Below are 23,467 nucleotides of genomic sequence, written 5' to 3' on the forward strand. Positions count from 1 at the left end.
GGTTCAGAGTGTAGGCTTTGGAACAGAATGCCCAGGTTCAAATCCTTACATCCCCACCTATTATGTACGACTTTGGACAAGGCATGCAACCTTTCTGTACTTCGATTTCTCATCTTTAAGGTGGTAATGGTTTTAAGAAGTAGATGAGTTGTGAGAGAAATGTCTCTGCTACCAAACTGCACAGCTTTGAATCTAGACTCCTTCACCTACCCAATGGCCTTGGGAAAGTGACCTAAACTCTCTAAACTCCAGTTTCTTTGTCTACAAAAATGAGATTTTTAGTACCTGGCATAGAGGGTTGCTAGATAAATTCCTAGCTTAATGTAAATGCTTTGAACAGTATTTACCCAGCAAGTTCAGTATGTCTGTCACTATTTTTATTGTTGCTGTTGTCATCAACGTTAGCTCTATCTAGAGGAAATGTAAGTTTTTAGTAAATGTTAGTTGTTGTTGTTGTTGTTGTTATTGTTGTTGTTATTATTATTATTATATCTAGTCCAGCGCCCTCATTTTATAAGTAAGAATGCAAAATAGATTTGAAAGTTGTGACTCAAGGTCCCCAGCCATTTCTGCGGTCTGGAAAGGGACTAGTGGCTGCCAATAAAAGAAAGAGTAGGGCTGGGGCTATAGCTTAGTGTAGAGCACTTACCTAGCATGCATGAGGCACTGGGTTCAATCCCCAGCACCACATAAAAATAAACGAATAAAATAAAGGCATTCTGTCCATCCACAACTACAAATTATTTTTAAAAAGAGAGATAGCAAAGAAATATCAGCAATTGTATCTCTGTTTCATCACCAAAAGTTTGATCTTCTATATGTTGAGATTTTTTTCCCCTTGGAAAAACACCTTGAAATTTGTAAAGAAATTCCCTATAAAGTGGTACACACCTGTATAAAAGATATTTAGTCAGTGACATTGTCTTTAAAATAATTAACTGTCAAGAAACCCTCCTAAGATGCTCAGACCAAGGATTACCTCCACTTAAAAAGAATGATATAGCCTCTTCTCTGCCCTCAGCCTAAGAAAAATCCATGTGAAATGCAGTCAGCTTTCTCTCATGGTTCCTTCTGCTCTTTTCAGACATTCCTCTTAGGTATTCGCTAAGTAGAATTTCAGCAGGACTTAATAATCATTTAACAACCTAATTACATTAGGTCTAATATAATCTAAACCCAGAAATCTGTTTAACTGATTTACTGAGGAGTTATTATGTAGCTGACTTAATTTAGGCTTATTACATCTATCATAGATGGAGTTATTTAAACAATAAACATTTATTTCTGGAGGTTGGAAGTCTGAGATTAGGATGCCATCACCATTGAGTTCTTAGTGAGGCCCTGCTTTTTTATTTTTTTGCTGGTGGTGCTGGGGATTGAACCCAGGGCCTCGTGCATGCTAGGCAAGTATTCTACCAACTGATCTATATCCCCAGCCCCGAAGGGCCTGCTTTTTGCTTTGCAGATGGCAAGCTTCTCATTAGTGGGGAAAGGAAGCAGATTCTTTCATATTTCTTCATACAAGGGCATTAATTCCATAATGAGGACTCCACCTTCATGGTATACTTACTTCACAAGGCCCCATCTCTGGATACACATTAGAGATTAGGATTTCCACATACACATTTGGGAGGGCACAAACATTCAGCCCATAGCAGTAACATTATTGCTCATTCCTAGAATCTCAAGCAGTGGTGCAAATCTGACCTTGGCCAACCCAACAGGGAGCTTCAGAGCATAGATTTTCTGTCTAACTTAGCTTATGCACACCACACTCTTATCTCTTTAATTAATGCTTTCTTCTTTTTTTACTTTCTTCTTCCTTTACTATGGAATGTAAGCACTGCAAAGATAGGAACTTGTCTTGTTTCATTTTAGTTTTTGTACTGAGTATTGAATCCATGGCCTAATACATTTATGCTAAGCATATACTCTACCACTGAGCTACCCCCCCAGCCAAGATAGGGTCTTTTATGTTTACTTTCGGATTCCTGGTATCTGGAACAATGCATAGTTTTAATAGGACTTCAGATTAAAACATATTTATATGCAATTTGAATAGTATGTGTACATATATAGGTAGATATAATTAACTTCCAAATTCATGAAATCCAGAGTAGAAAAAGTAGTTTACATTGAAACCAAGAGAATAAAATTGACAATGAACTTTAAAGTCAGCATTACTAGTACAAGAAAGGGAAATGTAGAAAGGGGAGATAGGAAAAGTATCTAGAAACAAAAGAACTTAGATAAACTTAAAGGAAGATCATAATGAAGTCCTAGAATCTGGCTCCTATCATTTCATGCTAAGTAAAATGAAGTGAGGATAATTTAGAAATCTTTTTCATTTGTTAACTGAATGTATTTTCGGTAGGAATTTTTATTCTAGTAACCTGTGGTTCACATAACATGTAGGAGTCAGAAGGGGAACCAGTCAGCTAAAACAGGTGTCTTTCTTTTCATTCATTTCATGATTAGCCCCCACTCGTACTTTTACCTTACTATAGGGCACCCATAATTCAAATAGACAAAATATACACTTGAGGGGTTCACACGAACAGCTACAAATTGAGTTTTATTAGTAGTTGGCTTCCCTTAGACCTTGTCTAAGTCACTGTCCTCTCAGATTGTTTCCTGGGCTTGTTCTCATGCTTTGGGGTCCTTCTCAGGATGCAGGTGTTGGACCTAATTCCAAATCATCAATGATTCTTCATTTGTAAAATCAGGATAATACATAAGCCTCATAGAACTGATTGATGATCAAATGAGGTAATAGAAAGTGCTTACAAACAGTGCCTTTGTATAGCTTGGTTGTTCCTTCAAAGTTAGCTAGTAAATTCCTTTAACATGAAGACACAGGATGACTGTTCTGGGTGCAATGTAGGGCAAATCATAGCCAGAAAGAATAGAGGAGGAGTGCTGCTCAACTCAGGGCAGCCAGGAAGCAGAGAGAGAGAAAAGACACCAGGGACAAAATAGAAACCCGAAAGCTCCTGCCCAGGGACCTACTTTCTCTAACCACATCCTACCTTCCTGCTGTTACCACCAATACAGTAGTATTTTCAGATCATTAATCCACCAAATGGCTGGATTCATTGATTAGATTACAGCCCTCATAATCTAATCACCTCACCTGGGAACTTTCCTGCATCATCTGTCACAAGAGTTTTTTGTGGGGGCATCTCACATCTAAACCATAACATTGGCCACTTCTAGCATGATATCTACTCCTTTTTCTCCCTCCTTCCCTCTCTCCTTTCTTTTTTTGTTGTTCTTTTTAGCTATATATATATTGTACCTGGGATTGAACTCAAGGGCACTCAACCACTGAGGCACTCTTAGTGCCTCACCATTGTTGAGGCTAGCTTTGAACTCATAATCATCCTGCCTCAGCCTCCAGAGCCACTGGGATTATAGGTGTGAACCACTGTGCCCGCCTTTTTGGCTCTTTTTTTTTTTTTTCTTTCTTATTTCTTTCCTTTTTATTCTCTTAGCAAGTAGAAAGCCCATCTTAACATTTTATACTTTGGGTGTATATAATAGAAAGAAGTCTCTACTTTTGATATTTGAAAGCTGATAACCTTCAGATCCTCAACTTTCCCCTTCTTCAAACATCTGAACAACTTAATGAGAAGGCCCCCAAATACCCTCCATTCTTTTTTTTTTTTTTTTTTTTATTGGTTGTTCAAAACCCTACAAAGCTTTTGGCTCTTTAAATAGGAGGATAGAGTGAGAGTTTCTTAGTCTTCAGCTCTGGATTCAGATTATCCTTGTACCACCTCATTTCCCTTTAATAGCTTGCCCTGGCTTCTGTCCTCCAAATTGTCTCAAACTAGTATTTTTTCTTTGTCCTAGAAACCTGCTTTCAGCCTATCAGGATTCTCAGAATTCCCTCACCCCCCAACCCCCAATAGAAATAAAATCCTCTTGTCTTTCTGTTTTTCCTGCTTTCCAGAGGGTTCTACTCCCTTTACTCCTAATCCTTTCTTCCTGGGTTCTCATTAGCTGTCTCAAAATTCTGTCCTCCGTTGTTACTATGACTAAGCTTCCTCCCACTCTCTGCGCTCCATCTTCAGTAAGTCGCTCAGTAGTCCCTTCCTTCTTAGGGGATACTGTTTCTTACCTTTATTGGTGTACACTGGAATACATAAACAATTTGGATGTGCTCCCCAACCCCTATTCCAAGCAGCTTAAACTTGTGTCGAAATCAAAAACAACTTTTGGAAAAGGAATTTTTTGACAAGGACTTTAGGGAATTGAAACTAAATGATGGGTAATACTGAGAGTTGCTCTTTAAAGAATACCTGCTATGTGCCTGCTAAGTGTATGGATATATCATAAGCATATTCTTATTCAGTCAATACAACAATCCCAGGAGATAGACACCATTCTCAGTATTTTACTAGTTAGGAAATTAAGCTACAGAGAACTTGGCTAACTTACCCAAGTTCATATAGCCAGTAAGTAGTAGTAGAAGCCAGATTTGAACCTCAATGTTATCTGATTAAGCCAAAGCTTGATCCACCTCTAACAAGGAAACCTAACCAGAAGCATTGTTTAAAGAAGTTGTAATGCCTTTATGCTTCTAGTAATTATAGGAGGAAGGAGAATAAATGATAACATTTGGGACAGGCTGCCCCAAAATATTGCATCTTGGCATTTGAGAAAATAGCAGCAACAGGAAGGTCTATCTGACCTTCCCCTGCACTTCTCCCCTGAAGCATGCCATAAAAGAACTCTCTGACCTTCTAAAGTAGGTCATAAAACCTTCATTCTAGGGGTACTTACCTGGAGGAAAGGAATATCCTTTTATCTTGAATGACAGAGGCACACAGGGAAAAACAGACCTCACTGAGCCCCTTTCCCCATTTTATCACTCAAGAGTCACTTTGTCTTCCAATCAAGTTTCTCCACCACAGAATTCTCTTCATCAGACATCATAACAATATACAAAGTTCCCTGTTTGGTGGTGGGGGCGAGATGTCTTTCTGAAGGCTCCTTGTGTCATGTAAAATTTATATTAAATAAATTTGAATGCTTTACTCTTACTAATCTGCCTTTTGTTATAAGAGTCTCAGCCAGGAACTTAAAGATAGATATCTCTTCTCCCCTAAGAATATTTCCATAAGAATATCCAATTTAAAACTAATGAAGTAGAACTTTGGCCCACACCAAAATCCCAACAATGAAGAATCACAAATTTGAGGCCAACCCCAGGTCAAAATTAAATTTTAAAAATGAAGGGGATGCTGGGGATATTGCTCAATAGTAGAGTGCTTGCCTAGCATGTGAGAGACCTTGGGTTCAATCCCTAGCACTGCAAAAAAAAAAAAAAAAAAATTAATGAAGAGTATCGGTAAGAAACTCCTTAAAATCCTACTGAGTAGAAATGTTTCTGATAATATATTTTAGGCTTAGTAAACTACAAATGCATTTGCCTCAAATAATTATAATCCCTGGGTGCATTTTATTCAGGACACAAAGTACTTTTTAAAAACTTAAATTACAGAGGAAATAAGTTGTTAATGGATATAGAGTTTCAATGCTGCAAGATGAAAATATTCTGGGGTATGATGTTACAACAGTGTGAGTATACTTAGCACTACTGAATTTTAGTTAGAAGTGGTTAAGATGGGAAATTCTGTTACATGTATCTTACTGCAATGAAAATGTTTTAATTAAAAAACTAAAAGTAATGCTAATTATCTGGCAAAATATATTGAAAATATTCACTGAATAATTTGAAACACTTTTCTCAGTGAAGAAATGTTTGCCAAGTGAATAGTTCAAGATTTTTCAAGGTTTCAAAATGGATAAAACTGCCATTCGCCTTTTTTCTTTCTTTTGTTTTTTTGCCTGTTGTTTTCTGCTTTGAAACTGGACTATTTGTTTATTTTAGTTGATTGTTCTATTAGCATATTAAAGCATTTGTGCAGTTTGGGCTCCCTTCATTTGTTCGGCTTAGGGCAGGTCTTTAAAGGAAGTATTTGCATAATCATTATTTTTAAATATGTTCACATTTGGGGTTTCTTTTAACAAAGATACTCACCTGTAATAGATGCAATGACTGAATTTAGGATACTTAACAGCTCTGAACTGAGTTTTTAGGTGAATTGAGATAGTTTTCAAAATGCTCACCATCTTTAGCAATCCGGAGAAATGCAAATTAAAACTACTCTAAGATACCATCTCATTCCAATAAGAATGACAGCCATTATGAAGTCAAACAACAATAAGTGCTGGCAAGGATGTAGGCGGGGGAGGTACACTCATACATTGCTGGTGGGACTGCAAATTGGTGCAGCCAATTTGGGAAAGCAGTATGGAGATTCCTTGGAAAGCTGGGAATGGAACCACCATTTGACCCAGCTATTCCCGTTCTCGGACTATACCCAAAAGACCTAAGAAGAGCATACTACAGGGACACAGCCACATCAATGTTTTTAGCATCACAATTCACAATAGCTAGAATGTGGAACCAACCTAGATGCCCTTCAATAGATGAATGGATTAAAAAATGTGGCATTTATACACAATGGAATATTACTCAGCACTAAAAAATAATAAAATAATGGCATTTGCAGGCAAATGGATGGCATTAGAGCAGATTATGCTAAGTGAAGTTAGCCAATCCCTAAAAAACAAATGCCAAATGTCTTCTCTGATATAAGGGGGGTAACTCAAAATGGGATAGGGAGGAAGAGCATGAGAAGAAGACTGTAGAGAGGTGGGAGGGAAAAAGAGGGGGGAGAAGGGGAGTTGCACAGAAGATGGAAGGAGAACCTCATTGTTATACATATATGATGTTATAATGAGAAAAAGGAAAAAAAGTGTGTCATATTAGATTGGATAGAGAGAAAGGTTGGGAGAGGAGGGGAGGAGTAGGGAGGATAGGAAGGGCAGCAGAATAGAACAGACAATATGATTGATGTATGTACATTCCATGTATGTATTATATATCAAAATACTGTCATGTATGACTAAAAAAAATAAAAATTAAACAAAGAGATAGTTTTCAGTAGAGATACAAATTTGCTGACCACCTTTTAGAAACTGGATTCAGAAAAAAATACTACTGATAGTCTGACATTTAACTAATCTTACAGCTTCAATTAAGTTGGAGTTGGATTTTTTTTTACAGGTTTTTCTTTGTCTTTTAAGATCTTTTTTTTTTGGCGGGGGGGGGTACCAGGATACTTAACCACTGGGCGGCATCCCCAGCCCTTTATCATGTTTTATTTAGAGATAGGGTCTCACTGAGTTGCTAAGTGCCTCGCTAAATTGCTAAGGCTGCCTTCAAACTCGGGATCCTCCTGCCTCAGCTTTCTGAGCTGCTGGGGATTACAGGCATGGTTTTTGCTTTGTTTTTGATCTTAGTTAAATTTAAAGCAAAATTCTAGATGAAAAAGTTATCTGGACCACTTTATAAAACAAGTATATTTCCTGTTAGTGGGATGAACAGAGAGCAAGGTATGCATTATTGGCCATCTTTCCTCTGGATCCAGTGCTTTGATGGAAGGAATGAGAGTAATCAGCTGTGTGGACTATTTATTCAGCAGATATTAATTGTTCCTTTCCCATTCTCCCCCTACTAGGAATTGAACCTGAGGGCATTTGAGCTGCATTCCCAGACATTTTATTATTTTTATTTTAAGACAGGTGTTATGTCACAATAAAGTGGGGATCTGAAGCTCCAAATCTCAGTTCTTGTGTCCCAAGAAAGAAAATTTAAAGTCAGACATGAAAATCCAAGCAAGAGAATTTTATTATGAGTGATAGTAAAATTCAAAAAGAGAGTTCTCTTTCATAAGGGAATAACAAAGGACATAATGCTGCTTCCAAATTTATTACTGCCTGATGTTTGCCAGGAAAACTGAGTTCCACCTTCTTCATCAGTTTTTACCAATCAGATGTTTAACTCCTCCTCCACATCGTGAAGGGGAGTTTTTGACTCTAGTTGGTCCCCTCCAGAACTATCATGGCAACCATCCTATTCAAGGGAGCTTCATCCACAAGTGAATCTATGGTAATATGGGTTTTGAGGTCAGTGACATTACCTTAGTGTAATGTACTGAAGAAATTTCCCTTCTGAAATATGGTGAGAAACTATTGCTGTAAATTCTAACTTTACAGTGACCTTAATAGACCTTGCCAGGAGTTAACCACATCAATTTTTCTTTCTTGAAATATTTCTTAACTGGCTCCCTTTGTTTCCACCTGTTTATTCAGGATTAGTGTACCTGTTGTTTTACAAGTTACTTGATTGTTCACTAAAGGCAATTCAAAGAAACCCTGTGACCCTGCTGTTATTGGTTCACATTTCACTGCCCATTGCTAACACCTATCTAACAAGGATTTCACTAAATTGTCCAGGCTGGCCTCAGACTCCTACCTTAGCTTCCCACATAGCTGGGATTGTAGGCATATGCCTCTGTACCTAGCTTAATTGTTCTCCCTTGATGAACAGAGTTTTATCCAAACATATCTATTGTAGATTCAAAAGTGTTCGGTTTTTCCTAGATGTCTTATTGTTACTGACTTCTGATACTAAAAATAAAATATATTAGGAGGCCTTTAGGCTGAAGTGACTCTAGCACCCTGGGTCCCTACATTAGCAAATCAGAAATCAGTCTAATATAAAAGGTCAGTTTTAATTGCATAATTAAATAAAATATTTTTAGGCCAGTCAAAAGCCACCAACTAACCCCTGACCAGGGATTTTCCAATACCTAAGCTTAATCAATCAGAAACTGCTCAACAAACCTCTAACTAGGAGGGCCTGTGATTGTAGTTCATTGGTAGAGCTCTTGCCTAGCATATGGGAGGCACTGGGCTCAATCCTTGGCGCCACATAAAAATGAATAAATAAAATAAAGGTATAGGGCTGGGGTTGTGGCTCAGTGGTAAAATGCTTGCCTGGTACTCATGAGACACTGGGTTCTATCCTCAGCCCCACTAAATAAATAAATAAAATGAAGGTGTTGTGTCCTTCTGCAACTAAAAAAAATATATATTTAAAGAAATAAATAAAGGTATAAAAATTTGTATCTGTTTAAAAAAAAAAAACTTGGAACTTTCCACAAGAATAATCCAAATAAAGGTTTAGAATTATAGGTCAGTGGATGAGCGCTCTGGCTGGCCTGGCACATGTGAGGCCCTTGAGTTGTATTCCCAGCACTGTAAAAAACAAACCAGTAAGGCTGCTGTTCCTCTTTTACCAACCAGATATGTTCTTTGCCTTGCATCCACTTTCACCTTACAAAAGTCTTCCGGTCCCCTCCTCAGAGTTCCCAACTGTTTGCCTAATTCATGAATGCTGTCTGCTCAAATAAACCTGTTAATCCAGGTGCTGTGGCACATGCCTATAATCCCAGCTACTTGGGAAGCTGAAGCAGAATGATAACAAGTTCTAGGCCAACCTGGCCAATTTAAAAAGACCCTGTCTCAAAATTAAAAAGGGGTGCCCCTGGGTTCAATTCCTAATACCACCAAAAAAAAAAAAAATTCTTTAAATCTTTTGACATTCCTTTAATACCACTTGATTAAAGAACGTACATTGTAGTATTTTAATTATTTTACATTTTGAGACTTTTCTTTTGCTCATTTATTGATTGGTTTATTTCTTTTTCGGTGTTAAGTTTTTTGAGTTCTTTGTATATCCTGGAGATTAATGCTGTTGTTTCATGGCCCAGAATATGATCTGTTTTGGTGAACATACCATTGTTCACTTAAAATAAATAGTATTCTTTGGTTGTTGACTGAGATGTATAAGAATCAGTTAGTTCTGGGTGGTTGGTAGAGTTTTTTAGATCTTCTATGTCTTCCCTGAAATTTGGGCAGGAGGGTTCTTTCTATTAATTTCAGAGAGAGGAATATTAAAATCTTCCACTCTAATTGGGGGTTTTTCTGTTTGTCCTATGAATTCTGTCAATTTTTCTTTCATGTAGCATTAAGCTTTAGGTTGATTGCCTACTGTAAGGGTAAAATTTCTAAGCTGTTTCTAAACTGCAAGGCCTGAGTTAAAGTGTAAAAGACTGGGCATTGTAAAGCTTCGAGGCTTGAGTTAAAAAGTAAAAGACCAAGTATTGTTAAGTTCCTCTGCTACCCCCAAAATCTGTAATCCCTGTAGCTGTTAGGACAATACCCGAATTGCCCAGTAAATATTCTCACTGACTCCCTGGTTGTCTAATAACCTGGGGTTCTGTGTAGCCTGGCACGTAGGCATCGCAGGACCTAAACCAATCAGTTTGAATGTGTACCCCGCTTAGGAGTGACCAATCACCCCTGCCCAATCTGTTCCCGCCAATGAATGTACTAATCATGTCTCAGAGTTGTTGTTCAATTTTCCCGTGCCTTATGATGATTTGTTCTGATGTATGCAAAGCCCCCACCCTCCCCAAAAAGTGTACTTAAGCACTGCTTGACCTCTGCTCTGGGCTCTGGGCTGCTCTCCCTTCTTGAGCGAGCCTGCCTGGAGCATCAGCGCGCTGACTTGGATCCTCAATAAATCCCCTTCTGCCAATTGCATAAAGTCAGTCTCTTGGTGGTCTCTTCCTCCGACGCTTTGCTGAACCCTTACACTACCAATTTATGATTGCTGTGCCCTCCTAATAAACTGACCTATTTGTCATTTTGAGGAAAAAAAACCTCTTTCCAGGAATATTCTTTGTCTTAAAATCTATTTTATGACTTTTAAATCATCAAGAAGCAGCCAGATACTTGTTGAATAATAATTTTTGGTGTTGTCTGGGTAGCCAATTGCCAGATAATATGGTTTCCTCTGTGTATGTTTTTGTCTGTTTGTTCATTTGTTTGTTTGAGACAGTGTTTCGCTAAGTTGTTTAGGACCTCACTAAGTTGGCCAGCCTGGCCTCAAACTTGCAATCCTCCTGCTTCAGCCTCCTGAGTTCTTGGGATTTCTGGCATGCACCACCTTATCCAACTGTACATTTCTTTTTTATATTCTATTTTTAAAGAGTCAGAATATTGTTGTAGATGCTATACAACAATAGATGGGATAGAATGACTAGAATGCTGTACAAAATTAGAAGAGTCAGAATAGTATTATGAATAAAACAGCATTTAATTCAGAAAGTTTGTTACCTCCCACATTGACAACAGTAATTCTAATATCCTAATATTTAATAGTAAAGGAAGAAGAAAAATAACTCATAATGACTTAGTAAGCAGATAGTCTAGGTTAAATCTTTTTAAAAATTTTTATTGGTTCTTTTTAATTATATATAACTCTAGGATTCATTTTGACATAATTATAAAAGCATGGAATTTAATTTGCTCTAATTCAGTCCCCAGTACTTCCACCTTACCTCTCCTCCTCCCACCCTATGTTCCCTTTCCTCTAATCTACAGATCTGTTTTAGTCAGCTTTTTTGCTGTTGTGACCAAAGGTCCTCACAAGAACAATTAGAGGAGAAAAAGTTAAAAAGACAAAAGAAACCATAAAGAAAAAAAAGTTTATTTGGGGTCTCGTGGTTTTGAAGGTCTTAGCCCATAGATGGCTAACTCCATTCCTCAGGGATCAAGGTGAGGCAGAACATAGTAGCTAAAGAGTGTAACAGAGGAAAGCTGCTGGGAACAACCCAGGGAGCAGAGAGAGCTCTGCTCAACAAGGACAAAATGTAAACCCCAAAGGCACACCCCCAGGGACCCACCTCCTCAAGCCACACCCTATCTTCCTACAGTTAGCACTGGTTTAATCTCTAGCAGGATTAATTTAGGTCTCTCATATCCCAATCATTTCACCTCTAAACCTTCTTGCCCTGTCTTACACATGAGCTTTTGAGGGACACCTAATCCAAATCATAACGTTTTGCCCATGGCCTCCAAAAGCTTATGCCAATCTTACGATGCAAAATACATTTCGTCCATTTTTCAAGAGTCCCCAGTCTCGACAATTCCAAGATTGCCCAAAAGTTCAAGTCCAAAGTATTCTCTGAGACTCAAGGCAAACTCTTAGCATGAGCTTCTGCAAAAATTGAAAGTGAGTTACATGTATCCTGTTTATAAAGGCACATAGTAAACATTTCCATTCCAAAAGGAAGAAATGGGAGCATAGAAAGAAAGGATGTGACCAAAGTAAGACTAAAATCCAGCTAGAAGGGTAAACAATTCCTATAACTCCATGTCTAGCAGCTGGGGCACATGGCATGATGACGTTGTCTCCAAAGATTGTACAGCTCCGCCCCTATAGCTTTGCTGGTTGCAGCCCCTGTGTCCTCTCTGTTGGCCTGTCTTTGCTCAATTCTTGTAGTTTCCTAGGCAGAGGTTCTACATTGCTGCCATTTTTTAATCTTGGGGGTCTCTGCTGCAGCTTTGGCTTTCTCATATCTCCATACATCACCCTCACAGGGGCTGCCCACAGGGACTTCAACCCTGCTGCACTTTGCCTGGCCTCCCAGGCCTTCCTTTGAAATCTCAGTGGACACCTTCATGACCCCGTAACTCCAGCATTCTGCATTATGGCAGATCCAGCAGCATGTGGTTGATGTGACCACCTTGAACAGAAGCCTCCAAGGATTCTGGCTGCAGCAGCTTTTGAGTGCCTGGGTGACTAAGCATGGTGAAAAAAACTTCCTAGGCCCGGCACAGTGGCCAGTGGCTCAGCAGGCTGGATCACGAATTCAAAGCCAGCCTCAGTAAAAGCAAAGTGCTAAGCAACTCAGTAAGACCCTGTCTCTAAATAAAATACAAATTCGGGTTGGGGATATGGCTCAGTGATTGAGTGCCCCTGAGTTCAATCTGTAAGGGTAAAAGAAACTGAAGTTAAAGTGTAAAAGACCGAGCATGTAAAAGTTTCTAAGCTGCAAGGCCTGAGTTAAAAAGTAAAAGACCAGGTATTGTTAAATTCCTCTGCTACCTCCAAAACCTGAAATTCCTGTAGCTGTTAGGACAATATCGGAACTGCCCAGTAAATATTCCCACTGACTCTCTGGTTGTCTAATAACCTGGGACCCTGTGTAGCTTGTCACATAGGCATTTAGGCCCTAAAACCAATCAGTTTGAAGTGTACCCTGCTTAGGAGTGACCAATCACCCCTGCCCAATCTGTTCCCACCAATGAATGTACTAATCATGTCTCAGAGTTGTTGTTCAATTTTCCCGTGCCTCATGATGATTTGTTCTGATGTATGCAAAGCCCCCGCCCTCCTCAAAAAGTGTATTTAAGCGCTGCTCAACCCCTGCCCGGGGCTCCGGGCTGCTCTCCCTTCTCAAGTGGGCACGGAGCCCCAGCATGCTGGAATCTCAATAAACCCCCTCCTGCTTATTGCATAAAGTCAGTCTCTTGGTGGTCTCTTCCTCCTCCGCTTCGCCAGACCCTTACAAATCCCTGATACCAAAAAAAAAAAAAAAAAAAATTCTAGGGTCTCTTGTACAAGCAGGGTGCCCCACCAGTCTATGCTCAAAGAAATTTTTACTTTTATACCCTGGAGCCTGAGATGGGTGCAGTCTTGCCTATTACTGAATTGCCCTCAAGCCATCTTTCCTGCTGTCTAGCCCCAGTTTTACTCACTCTTCTGGCAGAACTCCAAGTTTTCGAGATCTTTCTGCTTTGCTTTCCTCTTCTGATTAGCACAATAAACTTGGCTAAAAGCCACCAGTAATATCCATGCCACCACCTGAATACTATGCTGCCTACAAATTTATTCTGCCAAATTAAGAAGTATATCCTCTTTAAATTTAGATTCACAGAAAGTCTCAGGACACAGGAAAATTGCAGATAACTTTTTAGCCAAAATATAACATGAAAGACCTCTACTCCAGTTTCCAGTAGGGTCTTCCTTTTCCTCTGAAACCTCATGAATCCTATCTTTGCTGTCCATAGTCCTGTCAGCAGTCTATTCTTCTGAGCTCCCACCAGCGTTGCCCATTAAGTTCCACTTAAAACATTGTAAAGCTTTTCCAACTTGCATCTCTAAACTTGTCAAAATTCCAAAAGTGTCTGAACCACATTGTTAGGTTAGTCACAGCAATGATCCGTATTCTGTTTTAATCAGTTGTTTGCCACTGTGACCAAAGGACCTGAAAAGAACAATCAGAGGAGAAAAAGGTTATTTAGGGGCTCACAGTTTCAGAGGTCTTAATCCATAGATGGCCAACTCCATTCTTCAGGACCTGAGGTGAGGCAGCATGACATGGCAGAAGAGTGAAGCAGAGGAATTCGGCTCAGGGTGTGGTACCAGAAAGTGGAAAGAGACTCCTTGCCACAGGCAAAATATGTACCCCAAAAGCATGTCCCCCATGACCCACCTCCTCCAGCCACACCCTGCCTGCCTACATTTAATCTCTACCAGGGGATTAACATACTGATTAGGTGAAGACTCTCACAACCCAATCATTTTACCTGTAAACTTTCTTGCATTGTCTCACACTTGAGCTTTTGGGGGACACATCCAAACCACAACATATGCAGAGTTGTGGTAAGGCATTTGTGCTGTCATGTGTTGGTGGCTCACAGTAAGAGCACTTTTTGGTTGATGATATAGCCACATCTCTTATGGGGACAGTGATATTTTCTTGCTACAGCAGATGGAAACTTTGTTTCCCTCTCTTTACTGCCAAACTTACAGAAGCCCTTGGTAAAAAGAAAAAAGGAACTTTCTATGCCAACATTCTCACCAGCCCAAATTCCTGAATCTCTGACTGAGCTAAGAGGATGTTCTAGTGACCTGTACCTGTTCAGCCTTACCTCATAGCAAAGAATAAAACAGAGAAGGAATTGGTTATAAAAATTGTTGTCCCTCCGTGGATAGAGTTCTACTGCATATCATTTCTCCTTGATGTGGTTTTGGCTTTCCAGAGTGACTGTGAAGCAGGGTTGATCAGTTTACGTGACCTGTACAGAGCTTTATCCCAGCCTTTCATATGACAAAGTTGTTTCTCTCTGACAGACATAATATTAAGATAAACTATCATTTTTGTAGACCTAATACACAGAACTATTAGATTCTTTAAGGTTTACACATGTCCATTGTCCTTTTTAACATGAATTACCCAAGAAAAAATGTAGATGCCTATTTACTATAATAGAAAAAGCATTGAGGTCAGATTGTGGCTCAGCAGTAGAGCACTCTCCTAGCATGGGCAAGGCCCTAGGTTTGATCCCCAGCACCACATAAAAATAAATAAATAAAAGATATTGTGTTTAACTACAACTAAATAAATAAATAAGCATTAATTCATTAATCTTTTGGAGCCTCAGTTTATTCATCTCTAAAATGGGTTTGATAATAACTAACATACTTTTCTTGAGGCATTTATGTAATGAATATGAGAGTAGTTTGTAAATTCATATTTTTCTGTATAGCTTGTAGGTGCTATTTGCTGAACTGCATATAGCCAGCATTCACTTCTCTATAGATTTTGCATACTTTCCAAAGTCTAATGCAAAAAATCTTTGTTTTTAAAGCATGCTTTATAAGGAAGTCATAGAAATATTGATAGGAGCAAGGTGTGGGAACATTGGCAGAAGACATCAAATTTCTGTATCTTTAGAGTTGATCTCTTCCTAAACATTAACTCAAATACTTAACAACTTGCAGAAATTTCTAGAATTCTATGATCTTTGTTCTAGCCTAAAGCTGTTGGCAAATTTAGACTATATGATACTCCACATTTTTTGAACTACAGTAGTTGATAGAGTAAGCTCTAATAATACACAGGAATGGAATGCTGCTTTTATTTTTTAATTATAATCTCACCAGAGTATTTTTGGCTCAATTTTTTTCTCATCATGTTCTGTCTACCTTTGTATCTCTAAATTCAATTTACCATTCTTTTCTTTTCTTCATAATTCAGAATAGTTTGGGACTAAGCCAGAGTCTTTCTTCCATTTTTTCCTATAAAATGTTTTTCTGCTATATAAATATCTGTGAGGATTCCTTCAATGTAGCTGTTTCTGTGTTCCTTTTAAAGGCCACTAGGACTTTTAGGGCCCCCAAAGATGCAACATTAGGGTAACCCATGCAAAGTGACATATTTCCATAGTTTGGCTCTTGTGAATTGTGCTGCTATAAACATAGGTATGCATGTATCCTTCTACTAAGATGACTTTAATTTTTCAGGGTAAATACTGAGAAGTGGTATAGCTGGGTCATATGATGGTTCCATGTCTAGTCTTTTAAGGAGCCTCCATACTGATTTTCATAGTGGTTGTACTAATTTACAGTCCCACCAAAAAAGTGTTCCTTTTTTCCACATCTTCTCTAGCAATTATTATTGTTTGTACTCTTAATGACTGCCATTCTAACTAGTAAGAGATGAAATCTCAGTGTAACTTTTTGTTTTTTCTTTGTGTGTGTTTTTTGGGTTTTTTTTTGTTTGTTTGGTTGGTTGGTTGGTTGGTTTTGGTACTGAGGATTTAAACCAAGGGTGTTTTATAGTGAGCTATATTCCCACGACTTTTTATTTTTTATTTTGAGACAGGGACTTGCTAAGTTGCTGGTGCCAAACTTGCAGTTCTCCTGCTTCAGCCTCCTCAAACTCTGGGTCTCAAGTTAGTTTTGATTTGCATTTCCTTAATTGCTAATGATGTTGGAACTTTTTTAAATGTATTTGATGGCCATTTGTATTTCTTCTTTTCAAAAGTATCTGTTTAATTCATTTGCCCATTTATTAATTGGGTTTTTTGAGGTTTTTTTTTTTAATATTCTCAATATAAATTCTCTGTCAGAAGAGTAGCTAGCAAGGATTTTTCCTCATTCTATATTTTCTCTCTTTACATTCTTGATTGTTTCTTTTGCTGTTCAGTAGCTTTTTAATTTGACACCATTTCATTTATTAACTTGGCTTTATTTCCTGAATTGAGAAAGTTTTTGCCTATACCTCTATGCTGGAGTGTTGATCCTACATTTTATTTTAGGAGTTGCATAGTTTCTGGTCAAATTCCTAGGTCTTTGGTCCATTTTGATTTTTGTGCAGCATGAGAGATAAGGTTCTAGTTTTATTCTTCTACATATGGATAACCAGATTTTCAAGCATCATTTATTAAAAAAGGATGTTTGTTCTCTAATATATTTTTGACACCTTTTTCAAGGATCAGATGATTGTAGATGAATGGATTTGTCTCTGTGTCTTCTATACTGTATCACTGGCCTATGTGTCTGTTTTTATACCACTATGCTACAGTGTTTTGGTTTGTTTTGTTTTGCTATTAAAAAAATTTATTTAAGAAAAAGTTTAATATAAAAATGTACATGACCCAATTTTTATGTCATAGTTAAACAGGTTCTCTGGAGAAGGGACACAGATTTCTCTGCTGAACAACCATTATTTATACTTATTCAAAGGCTTCTAACATGATGATACTATTTCCTGCTATTACTACCATTCCAATATTGTTCTATTGTCCACTAGTTCCCATTTTCTCACATTCATCTATCATAATATTCATAAAGGGGTAAATCCCTGCAATATTCATTGGACTTGTCTGCCACCATTTAATTTCAATGATAACTTCTTGTCCGTAAATTTTTTTCAGCTCAGGAGGGTGAGCTTTGCTCATGTTTTCTACTTGGCAGGCTCAGAGATGCTTTGAAACAGAATTAGCAGCCTCCTTTATCCTGCAATTTTTGTTGCTATAGCTCTGTAGTGTAGTTTGAAGTCATGTATTATGGTACCTCCAGCCTCACTTTTTTGGCTTAGAATTGCTTTGGCTATATTCTTTTATTCTTCCAAATTAACTTTAGGAATTTTTTTTCTAGTTCTGTGATGAATGTTGTTGTTATTTTGATGGCGATTTCACTGAATCTATATATTACTTTTGATAGTGTGGCCATTTTACCAATGTTGATTCTGCCTATCCATGAACATGAGAGGTCTTTTCATCTTCTGAGATCTTCTTCAATTTCTTTCTTCAGTATCCTATCATTTTCATTGTAGAGGTCTTTCACCTTCCTTAGTTAGATTTATTCTTAGATTTGTTTTTTGTTTGTTTTTGTTATTTTTGAGGCTATTTTGAATGGACTTGTTTTCCTGATTTTTTTTTCACAAGATTCATTGTTGGTATGTAAGAAAGCTATTGATTTTTGTATGTTGATTTTGTAACCTGCTACTTTGCTGAATTCATTAGTTTTCACAGTCTCTTTGTGACATTTTTTGATCTTCTAAAATATAGAATCATATCATCTGCAAATAGTCACCCACCTTTTCTCTTAAATTCTAGCCAGAGTCTCCCATAACTGGGAGGTCACTGAGAGAATGGTACACCCAGGTCTATTTTTTCATTACAATAACAGGAAAGGAATAGCCCCACCATATCTCCTAAATTTATCATCCCCCCCTCTCTGTCAGAAATGACAAACACAAACTCTTTCTGCAGAATTCTGTGGGGACTTTTTTTATGTGAGAATTCAGTGTCTTGCTGCCTATCAAAACTTCCATATAAGAAAGTTGGATTGAAGTTAGCCAACACCAACCACTTCACTTGTAAAATAGAAAAGAAAAAAAAATGCCATCATCTTGATTCAATCTCAGTTAACATTTTTAGTGAATTGTTACTGTTTTTTACATGATATTGTCATAATCTGGATATATACAATGATGAAATCTCAAGTTTTTACTCTTTTTAGTATAATGTTATATCTCACCTATGAAACTCAAAATATATATATACTTCTTTTAGTTTCCTTTACAGGCACTTATATTATTTTTATGGCCTTTTTTGGCCTTTAGTCACATGTATTTTATTTTATTTTTAAGGAGTGTGCTTCCCTGTAGACCTAATTTGAATCTAGCTCTGTATCTATGCAACTTCCCACAAATCACGGAACCTCTTCCTTTTTTTTTTTTTTTAATATTTTTTTAGTTGTTGATGGACCTTTATTTTATTCATTTATTTATATGCAGTGCTGAGAATCGAACCTAGTACCTCACACATGCTAGGCAAGTGCTCTACTGCTGAGCTACAACTCCAGCCCACAAAGCCTCTTCCTTAAGCATCAGTTTCCTCATTGGCTAAATGATAATAATAAAGCCTACATCAAAGGTTATTGTGAAGGTAATAATGTATTCAGGGCTCATGGCCCTTTGAGTGGCAAATAGGAAGTGCTTAGTCAAATGACAATGAGGACAATATTAGTAGTGGTGGTGATACAACCCTAAGATATTCATGAAATCCATTGCTGCCACTGTTTAGTTTGTAGATTTTTTAATCTCCTGTTATAACATTCTTTTAATTGTATACAAAACCAACATTTCTAGTAATTATTTTTTTCTAAGTGAAAGATAATCATAAAAGATAGTAATCTTCTTTTCTGAGCCACTGATTGGGTATCAAGCTCCCTATCAGAACAACACTACAGCTATCCTCCAGTTACCAGAGGCATGATAACATTAGCCAGACATTGAGTCCAACCTAATTATCTCTTAAGAAGCACCTCATGGTGACAAGCGAATTTTTTTCTTTTGGAGTTTTATGACATGAGGATAATTTTCAGCAATACTAAGAAGCAGGAGGAAAAAAAAAAAAAAAGAGCTACAGTCTACCTCAATACTGGTTTTAAGTAATTCTTGCCAGGCTTGGTAACTATATGAACTTCAAGGTCAGAAACAAAGACCTGTTAGGCCCCATGAAGTTGTAAGTAATTTCGCATGGGGAATTTTTTTCTTTTTTTAAGAGAGAGAGAGAGAGAGAATTTTTTTTAATATTTATTTTTTTAGTTTTCGGTGGACACAACATCTTTATTTTGTTTTTATGTGGTGCTGAGGATCGAACCCAGTGCCCCGCATGCCAGGCGAGTGCGCTACCACTTGAGCCATATCCCCAGCCCGAATTTTTCTCTTAATATTTATTTCATTGTTGTCATTGTTTTGCAATACTAAACATACACTTTACTGCTGAGCTTTACCCACAGCCCCATTCAGTATTTTTTTAAGATAGCATTTATAATGTTTCACAGGTACATCCAGAATTTTTGTGGTTTCTGTTGAGTGATTTAAGGTGACATTGTCCTGTGACTCACTTGATTTATTTCTTAGACTGAAAATTAAAGAGTTTTTTAAGCATCTCTGGAACATATGCTCTCAGATACATGGGTTTGTATCTTAACAATTATGAGGATTTGACTAGTGAGAAAGAGCTGTCTCCTCCTGTTTATGATATTTATTATTTGTAATTTGGACATTGTTCTTGGACAACCAAATATTCCTGCACTTTGTGCAAAATAAAATTCTTCACATCTTGTTTTTCCACAGTCATCTGAAAATGTGGGGCCCCTTGCAAAGCTCCCAAGTACTTATTGAACAAAAATATCAGTGAGGATTGAGAATGTTGCTCCTGGTAGAGCATTTGTCTCCCATGTGCAACATCTAGAGTTTGATGATCTCTAACATCACCAAAATATTTTAAAATTCAGGGCGGGGGGTTGTTTGTTTTATTTGTGGTGCTAGGGAATGGACCACCTTGAACATGTTAGCAAGCACTCTACCACTTAGTTACAGCCTCAGTCCTAAATTTTTTTAAAAAGTTAGAGTTTACCCTGAGGAAAAGTCACATGCATTTTATTTACATGTTTATATAGTAGTAATAGCTATTTTAATTGGTTTAGTTTTTCCCTGCACCTTAACAAGTTATCCTGTAATCTGACACCAGTCAATATTCAGTCAGCTGCGCCTTCTAGAACATTATATCATTAGGTTCATTAATTAGCCCCCTCAGTTAACATGGTGAGACCCCCTTTTTAATACCATCTTTGGAAGATAGGCCTAACAGCTATCATACCACATTTTTATTTTATAGTGATGCTTTGACTCCCATTTTATCTGCCTATCTATAAAACAATAGCCTTGTTATAGTGGAATTTTGTGGTACTACTTTCATTAACTTGTCCTCGACTCCCCACTAATTTATTTTCTATACAGTCTGATTTTAGGATTACTATCTGTTTTAGGTTAAAGGAATATTTTCTTGGACACAAAACTGCATCATCAACCAAAACAAAAGAGCTGTTCTCCCTTGATGTGTCTTCCTTCTTCCTGATGCTAGAATGACGAGGCTAAAGTTTCCAGCTGGGTCTGGCAGTCAGCATTTCTGGGGTAAATTAAATGAGTACAGTTGATTGAGGTATAGCTGGACTGTATCACTGGGTTCCCATAATGCCAGCAGATCAAAGCCATGCACAAATAGAGGCTTAGTCTATAAAATATTCAAAACAGATGGCTTGTTCTTTTTGGTGAAAATTCAGGTTTTTAAGGCAAAACACTTGTTAGCAAAACTTCATTTCACTTCATCAAAAAATAGTCAAACAGAACGTGTGTGTGTGTGTGTGTGTGTGTGTGTGTGTATGCACACACACTGAACATGTATATAACACTGTTCCTTCTTAAATTTTAAGACTCGAATCACAAAATTTTTACATGAGGAGGATTTGGCAAGCACAGAAAAGTCTTAGGTTTTCTGGGTTCCTTTTCATGTGAATATGAAATAAGTTACTCATATTTTGCTTTTGGCACCCTGGATGTCAAATGAAAACATCTTAAATTTGGTCATACTGTTGTTTTGTTAGTGTATCATTATTTTAAAATTTAGTATTCATATTGTTAAATCTTCCAGAAATTGATCCAGGATGTCCCTGACTTCATGTTTTCACAAACTGAAAAACACATTCTCCACACTCCCATATTATTTACATCTGGGTCCTCAAGTTCACATAGACTAATTCCATAAATGTGCTTTAGAGCTTTTAGTTGGCTTTAAAACTGACTAAAATAAGAAAACAAAATTAATTCAAAAATATTTATTAGCTATCTTCTATATGCCTCCACTGCACCACATACCTGGGGGGAAAAAAATTAAAGACCATGAAGCAAATGCCAAATAACAAATTTTCTTCAGCAGAGAAATTTGTCTAAGATGCAATGGGAAAAGCCATGAGACTTTAAGACTCAAAGACTCACAGGGGAGATGTCACTTGAGCTGACTCTTGGATCATTAGGGATTTGTCAGGCAGATAAAACTTTCGACAAGAACATAGAAACACAAACAACATGACAAATTTGACTGTACTCCTGGTAGTTCACTATAGATAACGCTTAAGATATATAATAATTATCCATTGCCACATAACATTACACCAAAACTTGGCAACATAAAACAATACTAAACATTTATTATCTCAGTGGTTTCTAGAGATGAAGAATTCAGGAGCAGCTTGACTGGATCCATAGGGCTCTCCTGGGGTTGTAGTCAAGATGTCATTTCATACTGAATTTATCCAAAACTTTGACTGGGGAAGCATTCAATTCCAAGATGCTTAGTTTACTCGTAATTCATTCTGGGTTTTAGCAAGAACCTTCAGTTCCTCCCCATGTGAAATTCTCCGTAGGGTTGCTAGAGTGTCTTTATGACACGGTGACCCAAAATGAGTGACCCAAGAGATCAGAGCAAGGAGAAAGCTACACTGCCTCTTATGACAAGAGAATCAAAAGTTACTTCTACTATGCTCTATTTTTTAGAAGTGAGTCACTAAAACTGTCTCACATTTAATGGAGCAGAGGAGCATATGTGCCACTTTTTGAAGGGAGGAATGTGAAATAATCTGTAGGCTTATGTTTAAATCATCATAGGATGTCAGAGAGGAAGAAGTAAGCTCTAAGTCTAGTGCATTCAGCAGCCAGTGAACTGCCTCCTCAGTCTGTAGAGGAAGGACAGAAGGGGAAATGCTAGAAACAGGAAGAACAGTTATGAGCATCCTGCATTATCCTGGAGAGTGATGCTAAGGGCTAAGTGGGTGCAATGAAGGAAGCATGGGAGAAATGGGAATATATTCATTATCAAGAAGATATGATTCTTCAAAGAATGTCCCAAATTGTTTTTAGTCTTTCATGATTTAGAGAATAGCTGGGGTGGTACACACCTATAATCTCAGTAGCTTGGGAGGCAGAGGCAGGAGGATCATAAGCCTCGGACAACTTGGCAAGACTCTCTCAAAATAAAAAATAAAAACCGGGCTGGGGCATAGCTCAGTGTTAAACTGCCCCCTGGCGCAATGCCTAATACTGCAAAAAGAAAGAGGGGAAAGGGAGAGGAAGGAAAGAAGGAAATAGGGCAAACTAAAAACCCAGTTACAGTTCAGAAAGTTAACTTGCACACAGTAACTATTTAGGTAAAAGCAATGAAACAAAGCCTGCATATTCTGTAATTGGTCAAGGTGGGAATCATTGGGAATCATCAGGCAATGATTCCCTAACACTGACAAAATTTTCCTGTCCATGAAATTTTATTAATTATATCTTTTTACAACTATTAATTTTCTTTCAATGCCTTTTGCCAAACAAACTTCCATTTAACCAATGTTTTAGTTTGTGTTAATATTATTGATATTAGTAATATTCTTTTAAGAATTTCCTCTTTAAAATTACAGTTTCGAATTGTTGTCTGGGATCAATCTATTGCAGGGATTGGTCTGTTGCAGGGATTAGCAAAAATATTTTAAAGGTCCAGATAGTAAATG

General features: G+C 37.6%; 1 protein-coding gene and 1 pseudogene across 8 annotated transcripts in view; one reads left to right on the forward strand and one right to left on the reverse strand.

Moving 5' to 3' along the window:
• Erc1 (ELKS/RAB6-interacting/CAST family member 1) overlaps positions 1–23,467 on the forward strand; it is a 532,578-nt gene that overhangs the window by 456,228 nt on the left and 52,883 nt on the right. The gene's annotated exons all lie outside the window — the stretch shown is intronic.
• On the reverse strand, positions 17,296–17,520 carry LOC143397315 (small nuclear ribonucleoprotein G pseudogene; annotated as a pseudogene).

The sequence above is a fragment of the Callospermophilus lateralis genome, chromosome 4 (assembly GCF_048772815.1).
Source record: "Callospermophilus lateralis isolate mCalLat2 chromosome 4, mCalLat2.hap1, whole genome shotgun sequence".
NCBI classification, from domain to species: domain Eukaryota; kingdom Metazoa; phylum Chordata; class Mammalia; order Rodentia; family Sciuridae; genus Callospermophilus; species Callospermophilus lateralis.